We start from the raw sequence: 9,821 nt of genomic DNA, 5'->3' as shown, positions 1-9,821 counted from the left end.
AAGTGTTCAAGTAACGGATGAAAATACCATGACAGCCAGCAACAGGCCTCAGAGCATCTAACTCTGCTCTAGCTTCCCATCAGCCCTCCCTTGAACTTGACATACAATGCACCTTACTAGGCCTATTTTTGGCTAAGACAACTCAAAAAGAGAGAACATGTTCAACCAAGTTTTTCCCAGAGATATTTTTGGTTTCGTAATACGTTTCCATTGATGACCAGGCTTCCTTACTGAATACATCACATTTCTTTTTCTTGGCACCTATCCATGTCCACGTTCACGTGTGGTTCATGTGTGTTTGAATACGAGCACATCCTGTGTGAACATGTTTCCAATCAGTTTGCTTTCCAGTTAATTGTTACTACCAGCTTTTTGGATTTCTTGGTGAACACCTTGTTGGACAATGAAGAGCAACAATGTCACAAAACTGTGCTGTTATACAACGAGGAAAAGCAATTAAATTATAATACACCAGAAACAAAACAGAACAAACCATTGTGCCTAGAAAAGTGTATAAATACCTTCTGAGAAGCATAGAATAAAATTTTCTTTCTCTCTCCTTTTTTTTTTTTGTGGTGCTGGGGTTTGAACTCAGGGCCCACACCTTGGGCCACTCCATCAGCCCTATTTTTGTGTTGGGTATTTTTGAGATAGGATCTCCTGGCTTATTTGCCTGGGCTGGCTTCGAACCTTGATCCTCCTGATATCTGTCTCCTGATTAGCTAGGATTACAGCCGTGAGCCACTGATGCCTGGCTTAAAATAAAATTTTTTGACATTATTGTGTCCTTTTTTCCCATGGAACCTAACACCAGTCTCTATTGAATTGGGCTCATATTCCTTGTATTTGTCAAACCAATGATCTTAGCTGTTGCGTACAGAATCAGATTTTCCAGGACAAAAGTACATATAGTTCAGCTCAGATCAAAGAATAATGTATTATACATTGCAGAAAATAAGGAATTTAGACTGTTAAGCCTGGAAATTTATCACCACCATCTGTAATTTGCTCAGGGTTTCTTCCTTCACCCCTTCCCTCCAAGCTATTCTGAGCCAAGTGGATTCCATTCTGATCCATCTGTGACTCTACCAAGTTTATCCCTTATCCATTTCTAGCCTATTTTGTCAACTTTCCAAAACCCATTGGCCTTCTCTCTTTTCTGGGGCCCTTGATACCTAGATTGTGACTCCACTGGCTAAACTGTGAGAATTCTGGATAATTCTGTGCTAAAGGATGGAAGTGGTGGGATAGATTACACTGGGTGCCATGGTCTATAAAATAAGACTCTAGTGTTGTAGCATGAGCCCTCCTGAGTGCCTGTGAACAGTCCTGTGCCCACAGAGCTCCTCTAGTACTAACAGGTGGATGAATAAAGAAGGATCTGTTTTGGGAGAGGATGGAGAGATTGAGTGGCTTGTCCCAGGTTACACAATGACAGAGTTCTTGCAAGAACTCCAACCTTCCTGTTTTATCCTGGTGATGCTACTCCTTCCAGCTTCCAGTCCTTGGCATTACCTTTGGAAGACCTATGCATGGTGATGCCTCTGGGCATCTGGTAATTAACAATGCTGCAAAGCAAGTGACTGCTCAGGCCAATCTGGATCTGACCAAAATTGGGCTCTTAGCAGATGCTTTTGTTCCTCTTTCCTGCTGTAAAGAAAACATTTGCTTTGCTTTTCAAAATGTTCCCTTCAATGTCTTATTAGATTAGACTAAATAAAGATTTGGACGATGTCAACCAGGCAGATGGGTTTCTGATAACACACAGTTTAAAGTACTTATAATGTTTTTCTTAGTACAAAAGTTAAACAACGGGAAAAATAGTAGGGCTAGGCCTCTGAGAGACAGGAGAGTGAAGAGATGAAGGAAAGATACCAATGATGTAGGAAGAGAGATGCAAGTCAGCCTGGGGCCAATTCCACAAACTTACCTGCTGGCCACAACCCCTGCCATGGGTTCCCCTGCCTCCCACTAGTTTCTCTCTTCTACCTACTTCTCGTTTCTCTTTTCTACCTACTTCTCATTTCTCTGGCAATTGTAGTTTGCTTATATTGTTAATTAGTCTTTCATAAGCAATCAACACATGTATGTAGCCCTATCATAAGCTTGGGAACACAAATCCGAAGTTCCCAACACTTGTAGAAGTCAGAGGGAGAGAAACAATGAGCCATAATAAATCTAGCCTATAAGACAGGCTGGAGGCAGGTGTTGGGTCTGCCACCCAGACCAAGAGATGGTGGGAGCAGTGACAAAGCAGATGCAGGTACCACAGAGGCTTTTTCCTGGCTGACACCTGATGAGCTGAGTGTCAGAGGGGATGCTGACCTCAGCAAGGCAGAGAAAACTGGCTGCTTTTACCAGCTTTTGGCCATCTTAGAAGACAAGAGATTTCAAAATTCCAATATTTCAGAGCAGAAATTGTCCTAAGCCTGATAGGAGCCATTACTTACGATAATGTGCTTTACCAATATAGTATAGCATGCTAAAATGTCACATACATTAGTACTGTAGGTACCATACATCCTTTAGAGACTAAACAAGCTTCACAAAAGTTTTTCCTTCCTTTTTCCCCCTCTTCTTCTCTAAAAGTGGATATGATTTCTGCAGCAAAGAAGAAAACAAACTTAGCCTAAACACAAGTTCTATATATTTTCCTCAAGAAGATATTAGCTGACATAATGCAACTGATTTATTTATGAAAGAGATGCAGGCTGAAGTCTCTCTCTTTTTTTTTCAGTACTGGGATTTGAACTCAGGGCCTTGTATTTGTGAGGCAGGTGTTCTTCTGCTTAAGCCAGTCCCTCAGCTGTGGATAAAGTCTTATAATGAATGCAACTTGCCATAAAAACTGTGGTGGATAGGGAGAGAAAGAGAGAAATCAAGTGTGGCAGATGAAAATGTAAATCATTGTTGAATCTGTTGGACAGTGTGTGTGTTTGCTATGCTATTATTCAATTGTTCTACAATTTAAATTTAAGAATAAAAAATTGAGAAAATGCATACGTATCGCTCACTTTGGACAAGTACTGAACTGGCAAATAGTAGATTCCTTCTCAGAGTCCATGACAAAAATGATTTTACTGAGGGATATATTTTGCCTCATGTATCTATTTTTGCATGAATCTGTTTTGTCTGTAATACCATGTTGAAGTCTCAAACTGACAGAATACAATCTCTTTTTTTTTTTTTTTTTTTTTTTGAGGTACTGGGGTTTAAACTCAGGGCCTCATATTTGCTAGGCAGGCACTTTACCATATGAGCTACTCTGCCAGCCCTTTTTAGTGTTGGGTATTTTCAAGATAGGGTCTCGCCAACTATTTGCCCAGACTGGCTCTGAACTGCGATCCTCCTGATCTCTACCTCCCGAGTAACTAGGATTACAGGCATAAGCCACCGTTGCCTGACTAGAATGCAGTCTCTCTCTCTTTTTCTCTCTCTCTTAGTATGAGGTTTGAACTTAGAGCCTCACAGTTGCTAGGCAGTGATTACAGGCATAAGCCACCATTGCCTGACTAGAATACAGTCTCTCTCTCTCTTTCTCTCTCTCTCAGTATGAGGTTTGAACTCAGAGCCTCACAGTTGCTAGGCAGGCATTCTACTGCTTGAGCCACTCCACCATCTAGAATACAATCTTATATACAGAATGTTTCTCTTGTCCAGTGTCACAAACATAGAGGTTCACACACCTTAAAGTTACTTAATAGTCCCTTATTATCCCTGCCTTATAATGAAGGTCAAACTCTCACCTTTAATTGCAGGGCATTTAAAACAGGCATTTTTAATACATTTAATTAGGTGAAGATTAAATTTAAGTGTGTAATAAGCAAGGTCTGCAATCTGGCAAGAAATTTTAGGAGCACCCTGAGTCAGCCTGTGCTTCTACCAGCTTTTCCCAAAGCAAAGCTGTCATTCTGAAGTTGTGTGTGTGTGTCTGTGTGTGTGTGTGTGTGTTTGAGGGGTGTCTCTGCTTAAATAAATATAAATACTGTGTATTTCCCATCTTGGTGATTCCATTAATAATAGCATTTAAAAGTGTTGTAGATTCTGGCATCTGGTGATGGAGGCATAGTTTCTGTTGGACCATCTCTTCTACAGATAACAACCAAAAATTCTGGATAAAGTATATTTATAAAAACTCTCTGGAGCCGGGCGGGGGGGGTGCACTCCTGTAATCTTGACACTTGGGAGGTTGAGGCAGGAGAATCAAAGTTCAAGGACAGGTTAGGCTACATAGTGAGACTTTCTCAAGCAAAATCCCAGAATACATTGAAAATTAGTAGAAAGCAGGCAGGGAGGTTAAAACTTCCTGGAAAATCTGTTTTACTGGCTTGAAGAACCAAAGGATAAAATTCAACGTAATCACAGCAGCTGGAAAGTGAGGGGAGAATTTTGGAAAGAGAATCTCTGAGGGAACACATCAGCCAGGGTTCTCAGGGGGACACTACAGTTGAGGGCATACAGAGCTATTAAAGGGAATTTATGAGGCTGGGTCACATGTCCACAGGCTGGGGAGTCCCACAATGGCAAACCAGCTCAGTTCAAGAGGCCAAAGCCTCCCAAGAGGAGCTGAAGGCTGGAAGCTTCCTGGAGAGCTGTCAGTGCATGTCTGCATTTAAAGGCTGAAGAATCTGGAGTCTGACATTTGAGGGCAATGGTGGCAGCAAAACCCATACCTGCTCAAGAAGAGTCAAATGTGCACATGAGCAAGCTTCCTTTTCTCCTCTTCCATCCAAAGACCCAACTTATTGGATGACACCAGTCACGTTCAGGGTGGGTCTTCCCTACTCAGTTCGCTGATTGAATTCTTTCTGGAAACATCCTCAGAGACTCATTTAGAAATGTGCTTTGCTGACTTTCCAGGTATCTCTCAATTTAAAGCGACAACTACAATTAACCATTGCAGGGTAAGTGCTACATTCTGCACATAAACTCTGCTCAAATCTCTGGCTGCACCCTGATATAACATGTGTAAGGCAGACTCCAGTCAACCCATCAAAAGCTAAAAGAATTGACCAGAGATTTCAGCTGCTGTTGTGCAGGGTAAACAGAGTTTATAGTTTGCGTCTCATCAAGGGAACTGCCAATTGAAACAAGCAGTCAATAATTTTAAGAGGAATATAACAGAACCCAGAGTCTTTTCAAGGTACTATTCGCTATGTCCAAAATACAATATAAATTGGTTGAAATACAAAGAAATAGCTAAATGTAGCCCACAATCAAGAGAAAAAGCCATCCATGGTAACCTATCTCAAAATGATCCAGACTTTGCTTTTAGTAGACAAGGATTATGAAGCAGTTATAACTACACTCAGGAAAATAATGGAAAGATGTCATTAATAATGGACAAAGAAATCCGTGCCAAGACAAAGTATAATTAAACTTCTGAAAACAAAACAAAAACTTTAAAATCAACAAGAAAGACACCTTATTTATAAGGAAAAACAATGAAAATGACTGCAGTTCTCATCAGAAACCATAAGGCCACAAGGGTGTGGCATAACATTTTTAAGCACTGAAAGGAAAAAAACTTATCAGCCCATAATTCGATATTCACTGAAAACAAGAATGGAGAAATCAAGATATTCTCAGATAAAGGAAAACTAGGAGAATTAGTTGCCAGTAGATCTACCCTAAATGAATGACTCAGAAATCTCCAAACAGAAAGGAAATGAGCAAAAGAGGGCTCTTTGAAATGAGGAAGTAAGAAAGAACAGAGGCAAGAGGAAAAGTATGGGGTAAATGTACTAGATTTCCTTTTAATCTCAGGCTCTCTACATTTTCTTTCATAACCTGATAAAGATCATATATAACACAGTGAATGATAAAATGTTGCTTTCCCTCTGTGATAGTGAACAAACCAGGAATGGCTACCTCTCACAATTTACCAATTTTATAAAATTTTGAAATGTCTCAAAAATTTAAGATGGAATATTGGATGAATAAACAGACATATGGATAGATAAGCAGAAATGTGATAAGGCAAATAAACCAAATTATTAATCGCAGATTCTAGGTGGTGGGTGTGCATGCTTACCCTCTAATTCTTTTCACTTCGCTGTGTGATTGAAGATGTTCATAAGATGTTGGGGGAAAGCCACAAAGTATTATATTAGAGAAACTTGTTAACTTTTTTGTTTCCCAAACTCCTCCTTCTTCTTCTCTTTTGGCAGTACTGGGCTTTGAACTCAGAGCCTTGTGCTTGCTAGGCAAGTGCTCCACGATGGGAGCCACACCACCAGCCCTTTTTGCTTTAACTATTTTTAGGATAGGTTCATGTGTTTTTGCCCAGGCTGGCTGGATTGCTATCCTCCTACTGACACCTGAATACCTGGGATTAAAACCAAGACCCACCATGCCCAGTTTATTGATTGTGATAGTGTCTCACGGACTTTTTGCCCAGGTTGGCCTCCAACCATGATCATCCTAATCTCTGACTCCTGAGTAGCTAGGATTATAGCAGTGAGCTACTGCGCTTGCCCCACTTCCATACTTCTTTATTTAACAAAAAGAAACCGTTAAAGAAAATGTAATAAACCCTGAAGAACATACTCTAGAAATCAATTAGATTTATTCTACACTTCTCTGAATTTTAAAAATAAGTATAGTATATTATTTATCCATTGTTCCATAGGAAACCACCCCAACATACAGTAGCTTGAAATAACAATTATTTCTTGTGTCTGTGAGATGACTGGAGCTCAACGGGGCAGTTCTTTCACTGACCTCACTTGGAGTCACTCATGCAACTGAGCTGGAACATCCAAGGTGATCTTTCATTCCCTGGGGCCTCTCTGCAGGTGGCCTTTAGTCCTCTAAGACTAGTTGGCTAGATTCCAAGAGAAAGTATCAGAAGCTGGAGTTCTCTGAACCCTGGGCTCAGATTCTCAGAATGTCACTTACTCTGCATTTCATTCATTAAAGGAAGCCAAAGGGCCAACCCAGATTCAAGGGAAGAGGAAAGTCTTCACCCCTGGTATGAGGAAGGGCAAGTGCACACCTGGAGGAGAGGGACTGATATGGCCTTCTTTTACAATTAGCACAGAGGAGATTTGGTACTAGATTTTCTATTCAAAGCACAAATTTGTGTGCCTTACTAAAGATGTTTAAATTTCATAAATGAATCGATGATTATCTTAAGCAATCTTTGCTTTCCTAGGTCACAAAGGTCTGTTGTATAGCAGCTTCCAAAGTGTACTTAAAGAGTGGGAAAGGAGTAAATCCCTTTCCTGCCCATCATAAACAATCATGGCCTGCACCCCTATAACCAAGGACAGGTGAACAAGAGAAATGCATAACAAATTCATTTGGGTATAGTTTTAGGTAACACAGGAGCCTTCAGAAACAAAGACCTAAGGACCCAGGGCAAATATCCATTTTTATGCTTAGATTCAATGATGCATAGACAGCTTTGTAGAAATATGCTTGGACAAAAAGGGTCTAAATTAACAGAAATAAATTGGGGTGGGGACCAACCTGGCATGGCCTGTCTGCTCAGACTCCTTTTAGGCCTCTATGCAGCGTTCCTTCTTTTCAGCAAGAACCTTTCTGGAATGGAAGTCTTAATGATCACCAATCAAAACAAGGTAGGTCAGAGAGTTTCTTTATGGCCAACTCTTACCAGAAAGGTGGGGAAACATTAATTTTTTTATGTTTTATGGCTGTTTTGGGAAGAAAGACGTTCTGGTTTCTATGACCTGTCTTAGAGAAGAATAATTCTGGTTTCCTAGGGCTTGCCTTGGGGAAGAATGAGGGTTGAGACACAGTAGGGCAGAAGGTCTGCTTCTGAGGCCTTCCCTTTGGGGTGTCATTTTCTGAGCCTCAACACATTAGCCTTGGTTTGGGGGTACAGTAGGAAGTAGTGAGGATTTAAGTCAGAAGACCCAACTGACGTTGATTGCTGTTTACCAATTTGACTTGGGTAAGCACTTTACAACTCTGAATCTTGTTTTTAAAGCTGGGTTACTGGTAGATAACTGAGTTATTTACCATTATAAAGAGACAGTGATTCCCATGATTCCCAAAGAGGAGTCCCCACGGGAACTAGAACCAGATCCCAAGTAGCTCTGAGGAGGTCTCAGCCAGATTTGCCATTGCCACAAGCTGGTAGCCTTCCCCAAGACTGCTGCGCTGTGATTGGCCATTTGTGTTTCCTGTCACCAACTACCAAGTCTTCCTTTCAACTATTGGGTTTTCTCCCTAGGGCATAATTTTTGCTCTCTCATCATTGTAGCCTGCCCATTGACTACCATGGACTGCCTCATAGTCTAGATCAGGGATTGGCAAACCTTGGTCTATGGGCCAAATGTGGCCTGCCACCTGCTCTTGTAAATAAAGTTTAATTGGAACATAATCATACTCATTCATTAACCATTGTCTGTGGCCCCCGCTGGGTTACAATGGCAGAGTTGAGTAGCTGTAACAGACACTGTGCAGTTCACAGAAACTACCTGGCTCTTCACAAAGTTTCTTGACTCTTGGTCTAGACTTTACTTCATAGCTCTGCTCTTTGAGCATTCTTTTAGCTTTAGTTTTTATTATTTTGTTCTTGAAGTATCTCCCAGTTCGAATTCTTATAGAAGACAGAAAGAAAAAGTGGTCACCCTCTTTTCACGCCAGGCTACTTTCTAGTGTGCTGGCCAGCTTTGCAGAGCCTGCACTTGGGTGGCATGTCATCTTCTGCCCTGTCCAGTTAGCTGTGGCTGAGAAGATGCAGATGACACCGTCAGTAAAACAGAGCTGCCTTAAGGGGTTAGGGCATGGTGACATGACTGACACATCTAGCACAACTGCAAACGAAATGAGATAATATATGTAAAATATATGATAATGTGCTCCAGCCACATTATTTATTACTTATAAAGTGGTACAAGTCATTGCCAATTAAGAGAAGTCTGAAGTGAAACACAGTACTCTTGAAATTCATCAGATAAATGCATGACAAAATATGATCTAACTTATTTTTTCTTCTTCCTTATGGTCTACCTTAAATATTCAACCCACACATAATATTACAACCCTATTGCATTATGGAACACATAAAAAACCATGAACATTCCCAGCAGATTTTTTTTTTTAAAAGCTTAAATGTGTAATCGTATTAAGATTGGATGAGTTTTGGATGCTAATGATCCTTCTTTTTTGATTTGGGAAAACAGCCAAACCAGTTCAACCACAGTGAATTATGTACCAATGACAAGTTACACTAAACAGAATTCTGCAACAACCAGTACTTTGAACAGGCTGTTCTTCCATGATTTTCCATCTACCTCCATCTGTGAAGGGTGCCTACATCTAGGGCACCCTTCTGCCCTGCAGAGTGGGCTCCAATCCATATCCTGTATGGATGGGAACACTATACAGGTTGTTCTGTTTGGGTTTTTGGGGGGAAGGGGAGAGGAGGTTGGTGCTGGGGTTGAAATCAGGGCCTTGCACTTGTTAGGCAGGCACTCTACCACATGAGCCACACCCCCAGCCCCTTTTGTTTCAGGCTTTCAGATAGGGTCTTGCTTTTGTCTGGGGCCAGCCTTGAACCTTAATCCTCCTACCTCTGTCTCCTACTAGTTAGGATTACAGGTGGGAACCACCAGGCCAGCTTCTTTTTTGGGATAGGGTCTTGCTAACTTTTTTGCCCAGCTGGCCTCAAACCAAGATCCTCCCATTTCTACCTCCCAAGTAGATGAGATTACATCTGTGAGCTACCATACCCAGCGCCCCATGAGTTTTGACAGTCCTCTGATAATTCTAACAGTGTAAAAAGTATGGTACTCAATAAAGCACACTTTATAGAAAAACTTGACAGCATTTTCAATAAAAGAACTTTA

Source organism: Castor canadensis, chromosome 4 (genome assembly GCF_047511655.1).
Source record: "Castor canadensis chromosome 4, mCasCan1.hap1v2, whole genome shotgun sequence".
Lineage (NCBI taxonomy): Eukaryota > Metazoa > Chordata > Mammalia > Rodentia > Castoridae > Castor > Castor canadensis.
The sequence above is the reverse complement of the archived record's forward strand: the minus strand, read 5'-3'. Positions refer to the sequence as shown.